General features: G+C 42.5%; 1 non-coding gene across 1 annotated transcript; it reads left to right on the top strand.

Annotated features, from left to right (window-relative positions):
- Positions 1 to 16,236: 16,236 nt before the first annotated feature.
- LOC116071602 lies at positions 16,237 to 16,343 on the top strand. Its single transcript, XR_004111013.1, has one exon. It is a non-coding gene; the product is annotated as a U6 spliceosomal RNA (small nuclear RNA).
- The last annotated feature ends 7,837 nt before the right edge of the window (positions 16,344 to 24,180 follow it).

The raw sequence follows: 24,180 nt of genomic DNA, 5'->3' as shown, positions 1-24,180 counted from the left end.
CAGATATGGAAGATACCCCCATACTAGGGCAGTTGGTTGACACTAGGGAAGTCTGAAATTGACTTTGAAAAACTTGCTAAAGTCTGTCAGTGTACGCGGCCAAGATTTGATCAAGAAGGAAATCTTTGTCACTTTGAAAACAATGTTCAAGGAAGAAGCCGATGTGTGCTAAAGACAAACCCCCTTCACATGGTATGGTAGGAGCCTTGGAACCATGGGGGTCATGCCACCAGGCTGAAGATTAAGAAGACATGGGAGAACTGGGACTTGAGTTCTTTGACGACACATGAGAGTTCTTCTCTTCCTCTTCCTCCTCCTTTTCTCCTCCTTCTCCTCCTCCTACTTCTAAAACGTATTGCTTGAGAATTTCATATATGAATATAATTATCTTGATCAAATCTACCCCACACTTCTTTCTCTTCAGCTTTCCATCTCAACTTCATGTGCTGTTTTGTAAAACCCATGGACTGTTTCCATTTACTGCTAGGACTATGTGCATGGGCCTAGAGGTGGTATCCAAAGAGAACCGACTCTCCTTCCACGAGGAGTGAGCCCTCAGACATTCACACTGTTTCTGGAGGTCCCTGGCTCATCCTCAAGAACCTCTTTTGGGTGAAGGCTTCCTTTTTTATTGGATATTTTATTTATTTACATTTCAAATGTCATCCCCTTTCCTGGTTTCCCTTCCGGAAACCCCCTATCCCATCTCCTTCCCCCTGCTTCTATGAGGGTGCTCACCTACCCACCTACTCCCACCTCCCCCTGGCATTCCCCTACACTGGGGCATAGAGCTTTCTCAGGACCAAGGGCCTCTCCTCCCACTGATGTCTGACAAGGTCATCCTCTGCTACATATGCTGCTGGAGCCATGGACCCCTCCATGTGTACTCTTTGGTTGGTGGAGTCGTCCCCGGGAGCTCTGGGGATGAAGATGTCTAATTCCACTGGTGATGAGAAGTGAGAAAGAGGCCCATTGCTTATTGAAAATCCCTGATGTGAATTTTTTGTAGCTAGATTCTAGAAAGAGTTGGTGTCAGCTTCTAAACTATAAGTAATCTGTTTTCTGTCTAGATGTCAAAATCGTAACCTCTGACAGTGAGATTAAAAAAGAAGAAAGAAAAAGAAACATTTTTTTTCTTTAACCTGGAAAAGTACACTGCTTAGGAAGAGAATAGATCCTGTATTGTTCACACTTTCCTATAAATTCATATAAAATTTTATCTTGTAGGTGTCATGTGATAATCAACTCTGTAAGATGCCAATGCCTGATTGTTCTATGTACACGTAAGCAACTTCAGTCTGAACTCGAGTGTGATAAACTTCTCTTGTAATGGGAAGATAGACTTTACATACCCAGAGTACCCCATATCAGCATGTAATTTTTCTGAGAGTGAGTGGAGTTTTGTGGGTAGGGAGGTAGTGTGGAGGGGTACACCATGTAAAAGTCACATTTCCCCGGGGGAAAACAAAAGTATCTTAGGTTGTTTTAAGATCAAACATGTTCTGGATGTGGATCTGAAGGAGAGCTGCTTGGGAAAGATTATTTTGGGAAAAGAGGCAGCATGAATCAGCTGATCTGGAATTTCTGCATCCAGGAGAGGGAGGGAGGGAGGGAGGGAGAGAGGGAATGAGAGAAGAAGGGAGGAGGGAGGGATGAAAGGAGGGGTGAAGGGAGGGAGGAAGGGAGGGAGAGAGAGAGACAGAGACAGAGACAGAGACCGAGAGACAGAGAGGGAGAGAGAGAGGCATCACTGGATATGAGACTATTTCTGCAAGACAGCCATAGCCCTAGCAGAGGGAAGTCCACACCCCGAGAACAGACTGAAGCTGTGTTTGATGCTGGATCCTGCTGGTGCTGCTGGGCCAGGTGGTATTACTCACTTAGTGCTGCTCTGCACTTCGCAGGAAAAGCACAGCAGGCTTATAACACTTGAGTTTTTAAACATTCAGAAGGCTGTGATGCTATAAATGAGCTTCCCATGTCAGAGATTAAATCAACCAAGATGCCTGCCATGCCAACTTTATTTCTGAAACAACGTGTTTGCAACAGGAATCAAAATACATGCTAATCCTTTCCTTCTGACAGGCTAACATGAGCCTTGAGAACCATACTGCTTAGATACTGAGAGCATGTGAAGCAGGCGAAGCCCTCTGGGTAGCTTGTTTGCTGGAGAGGCTGCAGACATCCCCGACTTTATCTGGAAGGTTTTTCACCTGAACTTGAGGCACCCTGTCTTTCTGAGATATGTATGACCGGGCCTACCTGTCGTATTGGATCTTCGCTCTTGTGCTTTGAAATATATGTCTTTATGACAGTCATGCAGTCTAACATCCACTCCTCCTCTTTTCAGTAAGAGCACCTTAGCTTTTCACCCACCTCTAGTGCTCTAGTCTCCATAGCTCTTTGTGAGTAACTGGGTTCCAGACATGGGAGGTGAGAGCAGGTCCAGCCAATCAGAATCTATTTCTTTCTTTCGCTATGATACCTGGTTTCAAGTGAGCCAGGCTAGGATGGGTAATGACTCTATTTTGGACATTGTTGCATCTATTGGGAAAGAGAAATTCTTATTTCTTTTTGCTCTAAGCTGCTGAACTTCATGGTTGGCCACCCAACTGTTTGAGATTGAGGCCAATCCCAATAAAGTAGAAACGAGATACGGAGACATTGTATGAGCACCTGTTTGAACACTCCTAGGCTTGTTTCCATGGACACATTTCTGTCTTCCTCATCTAGAGTGAGTTCTCAGTGTGTCATTTAAAACTGAAGTTGTCCTGCCTCTCTCACACTACACAGATGCTTCATTCAGGCAAACTGCTCAGTTCGGTGACAAAATGTGTTGATGAGTTTATCAGTCGGTGCTTAAGCTAGGCTTGCTCTAACTTACTGAGACTGACCGAAAAGACAACCCAGAACTGAGTAGGATCTAAAGAAAAGCATAGCTATTAAGGACAGACCATACCCTGGAAGTTTGGTGTGGATGCCACGAGTAAGCAGAAGGAGTTTCAGGCAGCTGGGACCCATGCTGTCTTGGTGGAAGAAGATTTAGAACTCTGTCTCTCAGAGGACAGAGTCTCCAGCTGGGTACCCTTACCTTTTGAGAGGTGCAGGCAAGGACCTAGAAAGACTGTACTCCTTTCTTCTAGAGAGAATCTACATGACCTTTCACACAAAGTTGTCCATGTTAGTCTGAGAGGGCCACAGAATCCCAGACACTCAGCCACAGCCCCCTGGATGTTGCAGTTCAAACACTAAAGGTCAGCAGGTGATTTCTCATTTATATTTCAGAAGACCCCCTTGTGAATGATATATATTTGCTGATTAAAATTTCTAAGGACTTAGCATATACCAGAGCGTGTACTTAATAGATATTATACTGTATTTTTTTTTTACAATAACCCTCTAAGGTAGATGTCATTATTATCATAACTGCAAATACATAGTTCAAAAAATTGAAAAGTTATCTAGCTTGGTCAAGGTCATATGGTATTTGCACTTAAGCCTAGGAGACAGAAGAGGTCATGTTCTGAACCAATCCTGTCACTCTGCATAAGTGACTCCATTAATGGGTCACAACAGTCAGCAGTCCATGCTTGGCATCCTCATATCCTGCTTCAGTACCCTGTGACTCGCTCTAATCCTGTCTCTTCCTGGAGAGAACATGAGATTAGCTTGGACTCAATTCCAAATTCAGTTGAATTCTTTAGTATCCAAGATTCCTATTCTCTGTATATGGAGTATGGTTAATATATTCATTTTTTCATTTTCCTCTTTCCCAAATTGTAAAGAATTAAAAAATGAAAGAGAATGCCTGTAAGGTTTTAATGTGCCAAGAGAAAGCGGTGAGTGGGTAAAACTCCCCCAATAGGGGCTGGAGAGATGACTCAGCAGTTAAGAGCACTAACTGCTCTTCCAGAGGTCCTAGCAACTCCATGGTGGCTCACAACCATCTGCAATGGGATCTGATGCCCTCTTCTGATGTGTTTGAAGGCAGTGACTGTGTACTTACATCAAACAAACAAACAAATAATAAAAAAATCCTTCCCCAATGACTAAAATGTCTAAAATGAATTGGGTTTTAAATGAGTAGACATTCTTTTCCATAGATTAACAGTCATTACAGAGCAAATATACTTTTTATTCTTTCTCCAGCTTTATTGAAGTATGATTGACAAATAAAACTTGTGTCTACTGAAGGCATACAATGTTCTGAAACACATACACATTATGAAACAATTACTATAGTCAAATTAGTTGTCATATTTAGCATGTTTCTTTTGTTCCTTCTTTCTCCTTCTCTCCCTCTTTTCTTTAGGATCTAGCTACTAAGTAAAACTTAACCACACAATACATTGTAACTAGAGTCACAATGCTTTTGTATTTTAAAAAATGTGTATGTTTGTTTGTTGGAGACAGAGTCTCACTGTATAACCCTGTCTAGCCTGGAACTCAAAGAGACACACGAATCTCTGTCTCCCTAGTGCAGTGCTGGGATTAGAGATGTTTGCCACCATTCTTTGTGAGATTGTTTGAATAAGAATGGGCCCCATAGGCTCATTAGCCTCCATTGGCTCATCTATTTGGGTGCTTAGTCATCACGGCATAGGAGTGTTTGAAAGGATTGGAAGGATTAGGAAGTGTAGCCTTGTGGGAAGAAGTGTATCACTAGAGATGGCTTTTAAGGTTCCAAAAGTACTCGCCAAGCCCAGTTACTGCCCACCCCCACCTCTCTCTGCCTACTAATGGAGATGTAGCTCTCAGCTATTTCTCTAGCTCTTTCCTGCATGGTGGCATGCTCCCCAACATGATGATAAAGAACCAAACCCCTGAAACTGCAAGCAAGCCCCTATTTAAATGATTTCTTTTAAAAGAATTGCCTTGGTCATGATGTCTCTTCATACCAATAGAACTAAGTGACTCAGACAGCTAGCATATGTTAATTAAAAGCAAACAGACAAACCCAGAATCATGTATGCTGGCACTAATGTCTGTGGTCCTTAATGCAATCTACTGTGGTGTTTTTGATAGCTACATTTACTCCACAGATCTGGGTTGTGTATTTCTTTGTCATCCCCTGAATTGGTATACTTCCATGGTTTCTACATTTTAAAATTATTTAAAATCCCCTTGCAAGGAATAAACACACACACAAACAGACTCGCTTATCCAACTGGATATTTGGATGACAGAATTGTAGAACGAGGTTGCATCTCTAGACTAAGGTAAATGCGTAGGAGACGCTTGCGGTACTGTTGGAAGGATTCCAGTGATTTGTGATTGAGCCTGGTGTGCTTGGTTCTTTTTATTTTTTTTTTTTTTCTGCTGCAGGGACACTCCGTGCCTTCTTGGTTGCTCTGGTTGTCACACTCCCTCTGGAATCTTCTTTACATTCAGGAGCTCATCTGAGCCCATCTTTCCTTGAGCAGCCAGGGGCTTATGTTGGCAGATTTGGAGCCAGCTTCATGGGCTGTGTGCCTCTCTCCTCTGAACACATGCTGTGCACCTGCAGTGTGACATCAGCTGGGGATGGAGAGCTGCTGCCCAAGCAGGCAGTGACTGGTACACACTCAGTGGTGCCTGAGGCCAAAGTCAGAAATCATTGTCTGGTAATACTTCCAGGGTGATGTGTTTATAAAAAGATAAAGAGAGGAGGGCATATGTTCTATGGAGGTGTGGCAAGGTATGGTTGGGGGAAGGGGTGCCTCAGCTGGCCCATGCCAAGGCATCCCTTCTCCTGAGGGACCAGTCACAGGACACTATAGTATAGAATAGAGCTTATTCAGGGCATGGGGAGGGGAGTCAAGAGGGTAATAGAGGCAGAGAAAGGCAGAAGGGGGGGGAGAAGAGGAGTAGAGGATGTCCAAGAGCATGAGGAGAGGGGGGGAAGGGAATTGGGAGAGAGGGAGGGAAGGGAAAACCAAGGGAACAAGAGAAGAGCAAGAGACCAGGAGAGGAGCAAGACAGCAAGGAGGGGACAAGCATCTCCTTTTATAGTGGGTCAGGCCTATCTAGCTGTTGTCAGGTAACTGTGGGGCGGAGCTTATACAGAATGCTAATACAGGGAACCTATCATAATGGTGGCCTGAGATGAGGCAAAAGGCTTAAAGCCTGTCATGAAACCTTTTGAAATGGTTCATTCACTTAACAGCCATTTACAGAACAGCTACAATGAGCCAAGCTCTGTGCCTGGGGTTAGAGGTTCAGTCAATACACCTCTGTTCATGACTAACACCATGACGGTTAGTAACCATTCCTGTGTTGCTTTTGGCTTTATGCCTTGGGAATACTATAATGAAAGCTATGTTGTATATGTATGTGTGTAGGGGGTAGATACCAGAGCAATCATCCTATGTTGAGCAAAGGCTACCGCCTCTAAAACACACCTATGGTGACACCAATAGTATTATCGTGGTAGAAATATCAATCAAATTGTGCTAATTATTTCTTCCTTTCTGATTTCCTGTAAAATTGTAATTTCTTCCCCTACTGAGTAGGCCAAGAAACCCCATTTCTCCGGGCACAGGTGACTGGCTCAGTATTGAACCTCTGCCTCCTGGTCTGCCTATTAGACTCAGTCTTGTGGAGCTGGCAGTGTAGATCAGGACTCCAGTCAGGCTCTTTAAAGCAGACTTAATTGAGGAAGAATTAGGATGGTGGATGTGTGTCCAGTCCAGTTAGATGGAACAGGAGAGTTTAGATAACAGAGAAGCAGAATGAAGGCTGCAGATGTGACTAGGGAGGAGAACCCTCATTCTCCCGAAGGAAACAGAACTGGACAGCTCCCTTCATCATTCCAAGATGAAGAGCTGCTTGTAAGCATGGCTTCCCTGAGCCTTTCTGAGACTACTCCCACAAAACCCAGTTTCCCTTCCTCCATCCCCACTTTCTCTTTATCTCCCACTTCCTCACCCTCCTCTTCATCTTTCCAATAACCCTCCCCATCTCTCTGGCTGAGGCAATATTCCTGCCCCCTTTATACTGTTGAGAAAAAAAGGCAATAGAGACACCTCTTGTCATCCTGTCCCCAAAGGCTAAACACAATCCATTCTTGGGAGACATATTCTGTTTGATTCTCTGTCACTTCTCAGATGGCCTGATTGTTTTGGAAATGGGCTGTGCTCTGGCCTGGGGACCCCCTGGGGAAGGCTCAGCTTGGAGGATTCCAGGATCTATTTGTTCAGCAATTAGATTGAGGGGCTTTAGTAGCAGACACTGGGTAGTTGCTCCTGAGTGCTCTTTGCTGGGCAAAGACTGAACCCACAGCAGGCACCCTGGAGACCCTTCCCTGGACATGTGACCACCCCTCGTGGAGGATACATATTTCTCCCATTGCATGGGGTCATGCATTTTAAACCCAGAATTGTAATTTTTATCCATTTGTAGTAGTTCAAAGTCAGTGAGGAAACCTGCAAAAGTTTCACATTCCAGGGTAGTGGACAGGGCAGGGAAAGAGGGCAGTCCAGAAAAGCACGGCCTGCTGGTGACTATGAAAATCCAGAGAAATGAAATGCATCCTTCTTGAATCACATGATCAAACATTTAAAACTTGACTGTGCGTTCACTGTTCCATGGCCCATAATAGCTCCTGTTGAAGCTTCCAAGGCTGGACACCTCAGCTGTACAGTTCAGCACCCACATGCTTGGCCACAGAAAGCCTCCTTTCCCAGAAGCTTGACAAGGGCAGTGTCAAGAAATATGAGTCAAAGGACAGGGAGCCTTCAGTCGTCTTCCAATCCCCATTGCTTGGTTCTCAGCCACTCATCCATCGCTATCCACACAGAACGACCAGACGAAACCTTCCCCACCCCATCGAAGGTCCAGCTTGGATGCCCACACCCCTAAATTCCTGGGCCTCTAAGCCCTTCGCAGCCTTTCTGGAGCACGCTGGCATTTTTGCACAGGGTGCTGAGCAGCGGGGGAACTCAGGCTGGCGTTAGGCGAAAATCTGTTTTTTCTTTGTCTTACTCCTCCCCTCCCCCACTCCTTGCTTTAGCTAGGCGCATTCAGCTGCGTATAAATTAAGCACGTTCTGGTGCTTTTGCCGGTCGCATCTGGGATATTCTGGACATCTCTGGTATCTGCTCTGAATTTATGAAACCAGTAATTTGCTGCTCCTAGCTTATGATGCTCGACATTGTCACTGTTTGCTTAGCGGTTTTGGTATCTGATGTTCTTAATGTTAAGGTCAATTTTATTGATACTGAACTTTCTGCCCTCATTTCTTTCTCCATTGCAGCTTTTTTTTTTTTTTTTTTTTTTTTGGAGGCACACACAGAGAGGGTAACTAATCTTAATATCTTGTGTTCACAATTCTATTTAGCATGAAATCAGTAACTGACATATTAATTATAATAATCTGTTAAATATACTTTACCTACATGTTAATTATGGGAGACCATTTTCATTTATTTCTCTGGGTAGCCTATTAATTCAACCCAGATGGTACAGCTTTGTGAGATAGTAACACTGAGCGTTTGCAGAATAAATCATGTTGCCAAGATACAGCAGCAAAAATGTTATAACATCTGAATAAGCTTTAGCATGATACAAGCACCAAAGCAACGTACCTATTACTCACACACTGGAGCACAGTTACCAAAAAGGGTCCGAAAACGAAATGTTAAAAAAAAAATAAAAATAATTTTTTGAACACATCATGGTTCCCTCCAAAAGAATGGATTCTTTATTCAAGCCCAGGGCCCCATAAATAATTCCAGGAGGGGAAAGTGGAATCCTGGAGGCTGCATGCTCATAACTTAGGGGGAGGGGAAGAGAGGCAGCTGTGTGGTTCTTGAACATTCTGATATCAAGGTTAGCATCATGGGGAGACATGCTGAAGCACCCCCTTCTGCCTCCCTAACCTCTTCCCGGAGATAGCAAGCAGAACTTTTGGCTCCATCTTCTAGGGTTTCTATTATGGGGTGTTTTCTGGTGGAGAGGCATGTTTACCTCAAAGTGGAGAGGATCTCATGGCAAAGCTTGAGATAGCGTGGCATCTTCCTGGGGGAAGTAGACCACTGCCCACACCTTTTAGCTCAGCAATGACAAGGTCACTGTCACGTACTCAACACTTTTCAGAAGAGCCCCTAGTAGTTCTTGGAAACCAGTTGGGGGACAAGATCCGTATGGTCTCTGCTTTCTCAGAACTTAGGATCTAGGGGATACCATTAAGTAGTTATAGCATGATCTGGGCCATGATCCAGGGACTCTACTACTTTTAGCACACAGTAAAGGTTTCCAATGAAGAACAGGAGATTCAGAGCAGCTTCCCAGAGAATTAAGTTTATATCTTGCCCCTGAAGCTGCAGGTAGTCAAGCTGGAGGCTGAAGAAGGAAGTTGATGCAAATGGGGCACACAGTTAGTGTGGAGAGGCAGCGGTGGAGGCTTGACTGCTATGGTTAGGTCAGTGTGCATGGCTGGCTTCTGAGACTGTTCAGCCAGCCTCTCTCAACCTATGAGTAGAAACTCTTTTGGGGGTAGGTCAAAGGATCTTATCACAGGAGTTGCCTAAAGATCATTGGAAAACACAAATATTTACACTATGATTCATAGCAGTAGTAAAATTACAGTTATGGAGAAAAATAATTTTATGGTTGGGGGGTGTCACTAAAACATGAGGAGCCATAATAAAGGGTTACGGTATCAGGAAAGTTGTGAACCACTGTATTGATCCCTATGGCACTCACCCATTGTCATTGGGAGGATATTGTTAAGCTGGGTATGTCTGATGAGACTGGACAATGAGGGGATGACATTGTTTACATTTTAGAAATTCCATTCTGGATTGCACAAAGGACCACTGGCACTCAGCTGAAGCTACTGTTAAGGTAGAGATGGTGGTGCCCTCATCTGGAAGAGAAATGACCTGGTCCCCTGGCAACTCTGGGTGATATCTTTCTCTGTTTTCAAAGCTTCTCCCAGTCTCAGCAGGCTTGATAGGTGCTCTCTCTTTTTGGAGCTTTAACAGCAACAGTTTAGAAATGGTTCCACAGTGAAAGATAAGCAACAATCAGGAATGCAAAAGGCCCATTAATTCACATGTGTGTGTATGTGTGTGTGTGTGTGTGTGTCTGCATGTCTGTGTGTCTGCTATGATGGGCAAGGTTGCCTCCTGACTTCACAGCCTCCCCATCTCTCCTCCACTAACATGTGGGTTATACCAGTACAGCACTCATGGTGTCCATGACTACCTTTGGCCCATCTCTATTAGAGACTGTATTTTGTGTTGCTTTTTGGATTCCTCAGTCTAAAGAGCCCTTTCCCACAGCCATTCTCATAACACGTGGTATCTCTCTTTGTACCTTCATAACCATGACCACAATGTATAATTAAGGATAATTTGACTCTTTTATTTTGGGGGGGGGAGGGCTCAAGCTCGCTTTAAGCATAATGATGGCAAGCAATGTTGGTTTCTGCCTTCATATTCTGAGCATGTGCCCTGCATGGCCTGCCTTGCAAGCAGTAGTTGTATAACACACACCAAACTATCTTGATTGAGCAACTGTATATTTTTTTATTGACTATATTAGATGTGGGCACTTTTAAGCATAGAAGAAGAGATGAAAACTAGGGTTGCAGAAATGGCAAGGAACCATAAGACAGAGATGGGTACATTGCAGAAGGGCCATTGCAGCAATGGTTAGAGTTTAGGTAAATGACAGCCAAGTTCACTGGAGAGAGACTTCTCCGAAGGCTTTGGGATGTAAGTAGCAGAGATATTTTCAGCATGTGAATTTCAGAGGGGATGACCACTGTTTTGAATGTTAGGTTTAGTCTTCATTTGACTTTGGAGAAATTAAGCAACTTTCTTTCTTCCTATTCTTTCTTCTAAGCCACCTTCTTTTGCCCAGTCTCTTTGGTTAGAAGGTTCCTGATCATGGTTCTTAGCATCTGGGGTGCTAAGTTGTGCTGAAAAATGATTTAGAAAAGTAAGTGTGTAGGCCTCAAGCCAACCAACTGTCCGTCCCTTTGTCCACAAGGGCTAAGAGAGGCGCATAAGCAGAGACTTCCAGCTCAAAGACTGCTGGTTCAGGTTTGATCTCTGCCCCCTTTTGAAAATATATTGGGAAAATATCGGGCCCTGACACATCTGCAGAGAACTCTGAAGTCACAGCTGACCACACCCTGCCCCTCCATGGGCTGAGCAGCACCAGCAGTCCATGGTCACAACATGGTTAAGAGGAACTTCTAGCTGGGGAATATAAAATTTTAAATGGCACAGATAACGTCAGCCTGAGTTACTGTTTTCAGAATGACACAGATGTTAGGATAAGGGAGCATAAATGGAAATTAAAGAGAAACAAATTCAGAGCAGATGTCAGGAAGCATTTTTTTTTTCATGCGGAGAATCACAAATGTGTAGAATGGCCTACCAGGCTTGATTGTTAAGGCGAAGACACAGGGGACATTCGAGAGCTGATCAGATGGCATGGTGGGGGAATTAAGCAGTAAAAGAGGAAATGAGCTTGCATATGGCATCGGGCTTTCTGCGAGCCCTCCGTGGTGTCCGTGATCTTGTAGAGTTGCTGTTACCGCACTTACCTTGGATAAACACACAGAATCTCTCTTCTTTCTGTTTTCACACATTGCAACAATCTCAAAATGGTTATTTTCACATCATAATGATGACATTTACAGAGTGAACTAGATTGGGGGAAGGAGGGGGGAGGGAGAGTATGAACACACACACAAATACAGAAAAAAATGGGGGGACAGAAGGCAGAAGAGAACCTTTCCTGGTACTCCCCACTCCCCAAACATTATCCCTTTCTCTCTGTATCTCCTGGTAAGGGCATTATGGTGTCCAAGATTAAAGAAAAAAAATACCAAATACCACATATGTGAAGGAAGGAAATTGAGCGGTCAGCTTTCCGGAGCTCCTTGCTGAATGGAATTTGAACTGAGGATGGAGATGGTGTTGGGAGATCTAGTCTTCAGAGCTGCTTCTCTTTCTTCTTGTCCCCAAAGAGCAGTCCTGGGGAGACTGTAACCAGGTGCCCTTTAACCGGGTATTACCTGGGGGACATAGCTTATGATAATAGGGACAGAGACAGAGGGAAGCAACGACCCTGTGCCTCAGGGGAAGGTGGTTGAAAGATAAAAAGTCGACTAAAACCTCATTAATCTGGACCGTGCTAATTTAGAGTATATGAATAATTCAGACCCTCTGGCTGGGCTGTAGTTTACCTTAGTACTAGATATGGTAAAAAGGTTTGCTAAGCAAATTAATAGTGTAAACAGGACGGAGGGCAGGGTATATATAGCCTATTTAAGAGAACAAACTGTTTTCACATATTTAGCAGAACCATCTGCATAGGGACAATGAATAGGTCAATTATAAGTAATCTTGGCTTCCTCATTAATCCCAGTCTGCTGCGTGTCCATACTTGGCTGAGCTTTATTAGCATTAGCGGAAGAAAATGAGCAAGAGTGGACCTTCATGATAGTTTGGACTCAAGGCACAGGGGTAATTTAGTTACCTGTCTTTTCATAATTTACTTCGGACTCCTATGACTTAAAAGTTACCTAGACAACCTTTCTTAGACCCTACTTGTGCTCTATCTACTGTAGTTGAGGAGACAGCAAGATGAACACGGAAAAGATCGTCCTGGGTAGTCTAAGTACAAAGGCAAGCATGGGCCGCTTCTCTGGGCAGGTTCATGGATACTTAGCAAGAACAGGTGCCCCGCATTAGCAAGTCTAAATTTAGAGACTCTGCAAATGATTACCCTTGGACTTGGGCAGGCTGTATCTTCTCTCTGAGCACCACTTTCCACATTTATAAAAGGGAATCAGATCAATAGCATAGCAAGCCTTCCAGTTCAACTGTTCTGTTGTTGCCATTTATTTTCTCAGAGACAACGTCTCTGGTCAGTGAGAATACATCTCGTGATGCTTGTGTTGTCTCTACAGTCAGAACGGGCGAATGAAGTGCCGAGCACAGCAAGAGAGGGAGGTGGTGGGGGGAGAGGGAGGGAAAGAGGGAGGGACGGGGAAAGGAGAGAGAGAGAATGAGAGAGGAGAGAGAGGGAGAAGAAGAGAGAGAAGGAGGGAGGGGAGGGACGGAGGAAGCGGGAGGGGTTTGAGAGAAGGGAGAGACATCTGTTGTCACAGGCTGAGAAGTAGCTTTCCATTTCCTTTGGGATACTCACTCATCCAGCCCCCTTCCCCCGCAGCCCATCATCCTCACTCACGGCAGCCTTCGTGCCCTTCCCCCTCTGTACAGAATAGGACTTACCACCTTTCCCTTGCCACCAGCTCCTCTCCATTGCTCTGCTTCTTCTTGCAGCAGAAGCAGGGTCAGGATGCTACCTGAAGTTCAAGGGGTTGCAGGTCTCAGTGACACTAACTTCAACATCTCCACCACCCTAAAGAGTGGCCTACGCCACTGTTTCAGTGCTGCAGGTGGGCACGGAGCAGCTTCCCATGTGCTTGGCTTCAGACTTGAGTTTCTATCAGTCTCTCATTCTGCCGGTTGTTGACTCAAGCTAATCAATTGGATATCGATTTCATGTACCGTTTCCACTTAAGCGGTTCTCAAATAATACTTGGTCAATGCACATTTAAAACCTTTGCCACTGAAAGAAATCAGCGCCTAGGCCCTTCCAGAGGCCAAACCTGCCCACAGCCATGCCTCACGGCTTCATCTGCAGTTGGATGAATGCACTTGCCTTCTTAAATGTGTGCTTAATTTCCACTGTCAGGTTTCTGTTCTGCAACTGGGAAACTCGGTAACAGGATCTCTTTAGTGATCTGTAAAAACTAAGTCTCACTGATGCCTACAGTTGTCCCTTTAGTTTTTCCTGTGTTTTTTCCCCCTGTGGTTTATGAGGTTACCAGTGTTTTGAAAATAGTATGGAAAATTCTAGAAATAAACACATTTGTTTAAATAGCTTTTATTGTATTATGTCATCATAATTGATTTGCTTTATTAGTTGTTATTGTTAATCTCCCCTCTTCTTTATTTTAAGAGGCAGAATGTTGGTATGATAGCCCAGGCTGCAAGCCCTCTCTTTCCCCAACCTCCTGAGTGCCATGGCTATAGCCTTTCATCATACTGTGTACATGCAGGGGAGAGAATCCAAGTATGGGTACAGCACAGGGCTGTCTGTTTTCAGGCAGCCCGTACTTGGTCTTGGAACTTGCCCTTCACAGACTGGCCCTCCCTTCTCAGGTGTAAATTAGAGACCTTACGGGAAAGGTAAGGAGGTTGGGAGACTTTTGGGTCACACAAATGGGTAAAGGATCTTTAACCGGAGCTTCCAGGCTTGCTACACTTCACTTCCCAGGAAGACCTTGTCTCATAGGGATTGTTCGAGTGGCTTCTATCAACACATTGGGCTTAGGAAGTCAACTTCTCCAGAATGACCAGCTTTGGTTAAATCTTTGGTTAAAGTCTTTCTGAGTTCAGTTGACATCCCTAAGAGCAACTGCTTCGGTGGCTGTGTAGCTGGGCCAGCAATGCTGAGCTCCAGTCTCTGTCAACCTCGATGTAGTTCTCTTTTTTGCTCATTGGTTGCCATGAGCTCCCATGGCTGTTGGCTCCCATGGCTTTGGGAAACTCTTTATACTCTGCAGAAAAGTCCCAACCCTTGTCTACTCCCTAGAGTAACTAGCTTGGTGAGGGGCCAGGCATATAGACCAAGGTTTGAAAATGGCAAATATGGCCTCCAGATGTATATTGTTCAGTGTGCATAGTGTCTTTCCCCCAAATAAGGAAATATACGAAATTGGTACGTAAAATTTTAAATATTAGACAATCTGGGACAATAGATCCTACATCCATTCACCACAATGTTCACTAGTCCTGAATAATGGTTAATTCTTCATATATCACCTTGTTCCTTCAGTCCCCATAACTTCCTATTGACTTACTCAAGTCTTGCTCGTTATATAACCTGTAACCCTCAATATACACCCCTGGAAGCAGTTACTTAAAAGTGAAACACAAATTCATGATCCAATGGATGGATTGATAAGGCTAAGTAATTTTGAGACTTTATTTACTTGGAAATGCCTTGTGAGTCGTGACAGGCTTGGAAGCTGAAGTGTGAAATGATTAATAATTAGGAACTGATATTGGCTATGGAGACCTTGGGACCTCTGAAACAACTCAGGCCATTTCCACTTCTCTTGGTTACCCATCATAATTAGATGGTGTGGCTCTATTGCTGAAGACACGACCCACTTTGTATATATAACAGAAAGCTGACCAGGAAACTGCCTCCCTGCTTGATGGCTTACATCACACCAGCGGGTGCTCTGAAGGGTGCTGCAAGAGAAGACACATCAATGGCCTTACTCAGTCCTGAGCCTTGCATGCTTCAACAATGACCTGCTGGCAAGGTATCCCCACTGCTGCCATAAAGGCATGATGGTTACGCCGGTAACCTGCCCCCTTTTCATCAGTTATGAGGGCTGTTCCACAGGAGGGATTTCAAGTCTGGGACTCAAAACCCCATCAAAAGCCCATGACTAGGGAGTTCATAGGCTCTGAGGAGAAGGTGTGTATGGGAGACCTCCTGTTGTTTTGCTAAGTGGTCACACTGTCACACTGTACCTTAAACATTGCTGTTTGTACCCATAGGTTTGTGTCGCTCCCAAGTTTGGTTAGAGAAGTTTCTTTTTGCAGAGGGGCTGATGAATGCAGAGACTCAGTATTGGGCCAAAGTGTGAGCAGGTGTGAATAACTCTGAGCATTCAACATGGATAGATCATCTGCATCAATACCTAAGGCCCAGAGAACTTCATTGAAAGTGTGGTGGAAAGAACTTAAGAGATGGGAAGGAGAGCTGAGAAGTGCTGACTTCTGGACATTGTGTGGCTGTTGGCATGCATCGATTCACAGCAGCAGCAGCAGCAGCAGCAGCTATCTTCTGTACACGATCAACCCAGTCAGAATTTTAGTGTGAATAGAGGACGGCCTAGTAATTGGAGGAGCTATTGGCAGTTGATTACTGTTGACAAAGGGAGAGTCACTCCTCTTTGCACATCTGGCCAGTGGCAGGTTGCTCCTGCCCCAGTGGATGAGCACACACCCATGTGCCTATGGCTAGCACTAATTAGACTCACAGGGTTATGAATAACAAAAAAATTAAAATGAAAATAAGACAGGCTGGGAAGAAGATGGAGTAAAGGGCACTAGGGGAAGTTGTAGGGAAGGATATGATTAATATAAACTGTATACACATGTGGGATTTTCAAACAATAAAAAATGATATTAAAATATAAGGAAACCTATGCTCGCTTTGGCAGCACATATACTAAAATTGGAAAGATACAGAGAAGATTAGCATGACCCATGAGCAAGGATGACACGCATTTTCGTGAAGTGTTCCATATTTTAAATATATATATATATATATATATATATATATATATATGCATATATATATATACCTGAAACCCAAATGATGAGGTGTTGAAATTTTCAAATAATTTGAAACAGAGGGGATAATAATCGATGCTGTCCCTCTAATGATGCTGTTTATCGTGGCTGGCCTTCCTGTGGGTTTCCCTAAGAGAGGGTATGACATCACAGCTATGGCTAACTCGGTGGTACTTACTGCCTGTGGGGTATGTGTCATCATATGAATGACTTGGACTACTCAGTGTAGAAGGTAAGGCTTTGCAGTTACCAGGTACCTGTGTGGCCTGGAAGATGATCCATGAGGCACCACTGTGGGTAGGTGTGCCTGCATTGTCTTCCTTTCTTGTATGTGTTCGTGTGTGTGTATCCATGGGCACATGCATGTAGAGGCCAGAGGTGAAACCATGGGTGTTTAACCCATGTACTTATTTTTCATGAGGCACAATCTCTCCCTGGATCCTGGGCCTCATCACCTGGACTCAGCATCCTGACCAGTGAGGCCTAGAGATCTGCCTGTGTGTGCTTTCCTAGTGCTGGGATAACAAACTCATGCCGCATACATTGTTCACTGATGATTGATATGACCTAAAGATCAAGCTATGGGTGAGATGTCAGTCACACAAATGTGCTCGGCAGGATGAGTTACTGGGGGCTAAGAAATGATTGCTTCAGTTCATAGTGAAAATGACAATAGAGGTAAACACCTGCCCTTTCCTTTTGAAGACAGTACAGCATCTATTCTGACTCAACTCATGCAGTTTTCAGGGTTGATACACAGCCCATGGTGGACACACCTCATCTCTCATCCATGTGGTTGCTCATCGGCCAACCAACCCATGTGTTCTTTTTGCTGGCTTGGGCAGATGGTAGGTTGCCAGCCCAGAGTGCAACAGGTTGTCCTGTGACCACAGGAGACCATGTCTAACAGATGGAAAGAGATGGGTCCAGGCCTCACTGACTTGCTCCAGCTACATCTGAAGCCACTGTTTTAGTCTTCAGTGTCACTCATTCTGTCCTGTTAGATGACTGAACCGTGTTGTCCTGCTGGGAATAAACTTTGTTATACATATACATGTACATGAATACGTACACATGCACGTACATATACATGTGTGTGTGTGTGTCTGTGTGTGTGGTGTTTTTATTTGTGTGTGTTGTGCAAGAGAGGAAGAAAAGAGGGGAAGGGAGAGGAAGAGAGAGGAAGGGGAGGTAGAGAGAGAATGTATGTATACTATGGCATACAGTTGAAGGAGAGAGGACACCCTTCAGGAGTGGCTTCTCTCCTTCCACTGTGTAGTTCCTGTGAATCAAACAAACTCGGTTGTCAGGTTCAGTGACAAGTGTCTTTATCCACTGAGCCTACTTGACAGTCCTTTAAAAAAGTCTTTACTACATCTAATTTATTTATGGATGTGATGACTTAATACATGCCAGAAGCACACACTGCCATACTCACAGATAGCAACTACATAAACTTACTGTAAGTGTAGATTTGGTAGTTAGTGACCTCTTTAGAGTTAAGACATGAAACAGGTCTTTTAAAAAAATCCCCACTTTCTTAATACAATAAAGTTATTGCCAGCAATACACTTGTAATCAAAAGCAACCATTATTTTTCCTTTAGCTTTAAAGCAAAGCATAAAAAATTTAAGGAGAATAAATCACAACTTAAAAGATACATTAATGTCTCCTGAGAGGCTCTGCCAGTGCCTGACTAATACAGAAGTAGAGGCTCACAGCCATCCATTGAACTGAGCACAGGGTCCCCAATGAAGGAGCTAGAGAAAGGATCCAAGAAGCTGAAGGGATTTGCAGCCCATAGGAAGAACAACAATATGAACTAACCATTACCCCCAGAGCTCCCAGGGACTAAACCACCAACCAAAGAGTACACATGGTGGGACTAATGGCTCCAGCTGCATATGTAGCAGAGGATGGCCTAGTCAGTCATCAATGGGAGGAGAGGTCCTTGGTCCTGTGTAGGGGAATGCCAGGACCAGGAAGCAGGAGAGGGTGGGTTGGTGAACAGGAGAATGGAGGAGGGAATAGGTTTTTTGTTTGTTTGTTTTTTTGTTTTGAGGGGAAACCAGGAAAGGGGATAACATTTGAAATGTAAATAAAGAAAATATCTACTAAAAAATATACTAAATTTAACACTTTAACTGAACTTTTCTCTGACCAAACAGAAAAAATAATATGCAGCCATTTGTACTGCTTCATTATTTTCAACATACACACAAACTCCAAGTGGTCACAAAAGACAGAATTGAAGTAGCCCAAATTTCTCCTCGTTGTATTTGCTCCGAGTGTTTACGTTAAATCTACCAAATCAACAAAGGGACATGCCTCAAGGCTGGAGGTAGCAACGGACACTATGACAGAAGTATGTGCCAGCAATTCCAAACCCTTGCAAAATCATCCTGTTAATTCGAAGCTTGTAGCTGAGTCCTGTGGGACTGCTCCCTCACCAGCTGGGGCTTTCCTGAGCTGCCTTGCAGGAGAATGCAGTATTTATTAAATCGTAGCAGTTAAAAAAAAACGGTGTTAATTTGAGGCTCGTGTTTCTTTTGTCAAACTCAACAGATAATGAAGCTGTTATTTAGAAGTTAAACTAAGAGAGGATCTTTTGCACAGAGGAGGACTCATCACCAGCCCTGCTGAGAGCTGCAGGGTTGTGGAATAAAACTGCAAACAACTTTTGGACTACTTTCTGGTTGGTTTGTTGATTCATTGAACATGAAACCCCACTTCAAGATACCCCTCCCTGCACTCTCAATTTCCCACACTTTGAAATTTTCCTTAGGCTGTGTAGAGAATACCTGAATGTTTCCAGAAGCAAATGACATGCCCTGATGAGAATTTCACTGGGTTTTGGAACAGCTTTTGCCCTCTTAGGATCTGATCTTTGAAGACTGTGTAAGTAGTGTCAGATTATAGAAGTCTCAGAAGACTTCTGGACACAAAGATTTAGAGAGTCTTTCTTCATCCTCTTCCTTTTCTTCCTCTTCTTCCTCTTCCTCTTCCTCCTCCTCCTCCTCCTCCTCCTCCTCCTCCTCCTCCTCCTCTTCACTGGTTTTGTTTTTAAGACAAGGTCTTAGTGTGTGCTGCACCATTATTCCTGGATAAAATTATGGCTTTAAAGTGATGTTCTCATTGTCTGCTGGGCAGTTTCACTATTCTGTTTCCTTATTTACAAATCTCTAAGTATGTGAAAAGAACATTCTACTCTGACTTTCACCAGTCTGAAATGAAAAACAAAAACACTTGGTTCAGAGTAGATTCTGGGGCTGTGTATGATAGTAAAAGAAGACTTGGAAAAACACAGGAATTATCAATGCAATTATTAATTCATCTTTATTCATTGATCAACTCTTGACTCTATATAGTGGTTTTAAAAAGTTGTGAAATTAATTTGGCAGTTAAAGTTAACAAATGTCCCTCTTTTCTTCGGGTGCCTGTCACTTGAACATTCCCATTTATTTCTATTAAAATATTTAAAAGGATTCTTTAATTGCTTTTGTCAGTAGTTATTATATTAAAGATTTCTATTAGTTTTAAAAATGTCTCATTTTATTTCCTTCATTTTTCTCATTAAAGAAACAGGTCTAGAAAAATGAGTTCAATTCAGTAGCTGACAACTGCCCATCCACTGTTGAGTCTACTAACAAATTGGGCTTGGTTCTTGCAATACTAGAGGTCCTGATCTTAATCTTGAAAAAAAAAAACCAGGACTGATTGAAAAACATGTTTAAAATGTGACTTTGTAAAAAAGTCTGAGAACGTTGAGGAAAACCCACGACAAACATTGGTCTGATACAGTTAAGGAAAAACTGCGCATTAACTTCAGAGATTTTATTTTGTATTGAGGCCTTGTTTTAGCTGATATTCATTTGAAGTTATTGAATGCACATAAGAAATCAAACAGAATAGGAAATAAATTGGAGCCTTTGGAAATAAAGATATAATTGTGGATAAGAACTTGGTAATTTAATGTGAATAATTATGTTCTTACAGCTGGTTAGCAAAACTGGGCTGGACTCCGGAGTCCATTTTCTCTATCTACCAACTTTCCTCACTGGGACTTTTGCTATGAGAGTGCTTGGTCATCTGGCTGGGAATGGAAAATGAAGTCATTCATGTTCTGGTAGTACATAAAAATAATAATTCTGACAAACAGAGAAGCCAATGATAATGTGAGACAAGTCTCGACCCTTATGGCATTCTCTACTAGAGACTGAGTAGAGCTAACTTGGCACCATCTCAGACAAACCTGGATTCATATCCAATCAGACAGTCATTCCTTCAATCAACATCTGATACTGGTGAGTGTGTCTAATTCTTAACTACAGTCTCTTAAATTATTTTTTATGAGTATTTTGCATCTGATGCATGTTTGATACACAGGGAGTAGTTCAATGAAAGCCACAATCAAGAACAAAAAGAGTCAATAGAAACAGACACATAGATGACCCAAGCAAGTACTTTTAAAAGGTGATAGTAGATGTGTCAAGGGAAAACTGGAGAGGCAGAAGAAAATGGATGGAAAGAAAAAGAATGTCCACTGGGATACAGCTGAAAGAGGACCATGGGATTGTTAGAATGAAATAATGGGGGAGGAGCAGAACAAGAATGGTCTAGTTTAAATGTCATTGAAAGCCCAAAAGAAGGGAGAGAGAGAAAGCAACAGAAATGGTGATAAGGATGTCATTGCTGACCTGAAATTGTCTGAACTTAACCCACAAAAGCCCTGCAATCCCCCACAAGAGGGCTGCAGTAAGGAAACTGACACCTAGGCACACTGTAGTCAATCCGCTGAAACCAAAGAGAGATCAAAAGAGAAATCTAACCAGCAAGCAGACTGAAAAGCTTGATTGCTTGCAGGGGCAACATGAAGAATTGCTACAGTTCTCAACAGAAGCTGTGGAAGTTAAAAAGAAATAGAATTATCTTTACCAAGAGAAAAAAAAAGTATCAAGCAATTTAGCATTAGGCACCTAGCAAAATCCTTCAAAGGTGAGTGACAAATTTCTCTTCAGAAACTGACAGAATGAATAAAGAAGCATAAGCCACAGACAGAAAGCAAACAGTACATCTATCAACAGCCTTGGATACAGACTATATAAAGAACTCTTAGAGTTCAATGGTAAGAAGATAATCCTTTAAAATGGCCAAAAAATATTCCTCCCAAACAAACAATCCAACAAATCCAATACACAGAAATGGCTGTTGGAAACATGAGAAATTGTTCCAATTTTGTTACTTGTTAGGAAAATAAAGGTAAGCCAGAATGACTGCTTAATCACCTCAATAGCTGAAGTTAAACAGACAAACTGTACGGTTAGTACAATTGAAACTCTGGCCATTGCTGATAGGAATGTAGAACTGTACAACTGTGGTAAATATTTGGTGTTTTCTTATGTACTAAACATACATAATTACACAATCTAGCAAACCTTTGCTCAGTAAAGGGACAAACAAAGAGTATCTCAAGAAAGACCCCAGACAACTCATAGCTACTTTTTCATTATAAATAGATCCCAGGTGTAATACAGGTGACCACCAACAGGATAAGGAAGAACCAACTTCCTTAGGCTGGAAGAAAACATCTCCAGTTGCATCTCCATCCCCCTATTCAGGGGACTCCTGAATAGGTGTGTGTGTGTGTGTGTGTGTGTGTGTGTGTGTGTGTGTGTGTGTTCCTTTTTCTTTCCTGTTGCTGTGAAAGATCATTCTTTTCATAAACAACCATGGAGGAAAGGATATGCTTGGCTCACACTTCCAAATCACAATCCATTATCAAGGGAAGTCAGGGGAGGAACTTGGAGGTCGGAACTGTGGATGAATGTTGCTTGTTATCTCCCCTACTGACTCATACTTAGCTAGATTTTTTTTTTTTTTACTCAGCCCAAGGATTGTCTTTCCCATGTTGGTTGGGTTCTCCAACATCAGTTAATAATCAAGACAGTCCCTTATATCCATGCCCACAGAGGAAGCCGATCTAGGCAAATACTGAAGTGAAGCCTTTCTTCTTATAACTGTGTCAAACTGACAGTGTGTGTCAAATTGACAGCACAGTGTGATATGGGAAAATTACTGACTGCTTACAATAAAAAAGCAACAATAAAAAGTTTATATTAATGACATCTATGGCATAGGAAACATAAATCCACAAGAACATATAGAGTAGATTTGGAAAATTAATGATAAGTTTGTAATTTTTAAAATATATACTAAAGTATAGACTTAAGATAAAAATAGAGATTGAAATATTAGTATTTCCATAATATTTTTGTTTGTAAAACTCAGTTCTGGGTACTAGAGAGATGGCTCATTAGTTAAGAGTACATTTCTGCTCTTTCAGAGGCCTCACATTTGATTCCTAGCACCCACATCAGATAGTTCATAACTACTTTTAACTGCAGTTCAAGGGAATCCAACACCCTCAGACTTCTGTAGCTACCTGTAGCCATGTGATGAACATAAACACAAGCAGGCAACATATACACATAAGAACAAAATAAAATAAAATAAACCCACAACTTGACTAGTTAGGAAAGGTAAACTTTCATCTGAAGGCTAAATTAAGTTTTCATTTGTGATTCATTGTGTTGACTGAGTAAAGTGGGAGATGCATTTACAAAGTTCCCTATGACAGATGAAGTGGTGGAAAGAATGGGTTTAGTGCTTTGTTGCTTTGGGTAGTGCAGCATGCTGTGTCTAAAGACTTGAGCATCCTAGACATGAGAGCTCTCAGTGATCTGCATCCCTAGTCAGAACTAGCTCTTCTTGAAGCATCCCACAATACAAGGCATGGGGAAGTGAAGGTTATTCTGTGGTAGACACGGATTTAATACTCAGGCCAATGGTGTTAGCTGTTATCTGATTGGTCAGCAATCTGCTCTCCTCACTCTTCTTCTCACATGGATCCATTGAAATGACACTCAGCAATAAATCTGAAGCCAACGGATACATAACCCCAGCTTTTTCAGTAGTTACCTAAGTAAAAACATTCTAAATATATACATCGAAACACAGCTTAATAGATGGATTTAAAATAAATCCTGCATATATATATATATACATATATATATATACATATATATACATATGTATATATGTATATGTATATATATATGTATATATATATATGTATATATATATATGCATATATATATATATATATATACACATACACACACACACACAAAATAAAACAAAACAACTCAAATGTCTACTGGTAGTGAAGTTTGGCCACAGCAAAACCTTCAGAATTTATATTTTTCCCAAAACAATAAAATTACTCCAAAGCTTTTGGAAAACAATTAGACTAGTTGCTTTAAGAGTCTAAAATGTGGGCTGGCGAGATGGCTCAGCGGTTAAGAGCACCGACAGCTCTTCCGAAGGTCCTGAGTTCAAATCCCAGCAACCACATGGTGGCTCACAACCATCCGTAATGAGATCTGACATCCTCTTCTGGTGCGTCTGAAGTCAGCTACAGTGTACTTACATATAACAACAAATAAATCTTTGAAAAAAAGTCTAAAATGCATAGCTAAAACATTAATGTTAGCTAGTATGATCTGACTGTTCGTTCTCAGCACTTTGTAGCTAATGTATGCTCAGAAAGTGACGATTTTGGCTCCAATTAGGATTTTTACCTGCCTTGGGACTCCCAAGCTCAAGTGTATTTAGTCACATCAGTTCCTCAATGGGTACATGCAGCTCTTAAGACAGAGCTTCGTCTGAATTGCTGGTGGGATTGCAAACTGATACAACCACTCTGGAAATCAGTTTGGCGGTTCATCCGGAAATT

Source organism: Mastomys coucha, unplaced genomic scaffold (assembly GCF_008632895.1).
Source record: "Mastomys coucha isolate ucsf_1 unplaced genomic scaffold, UCSF_Mcou_1 pScaffold22, whole genome shotgun sequence".
Lineage (NCBI taxonomy): Eukaryota > Metazoa > Chordata > Mammalia > Rodentia > Muridae > Mastomys > Mastomys coucha.
Note: the sequence above shows the minus strand (reverse complement) of the source record. Positions and strands in the feature narration are given on the sequence as shown.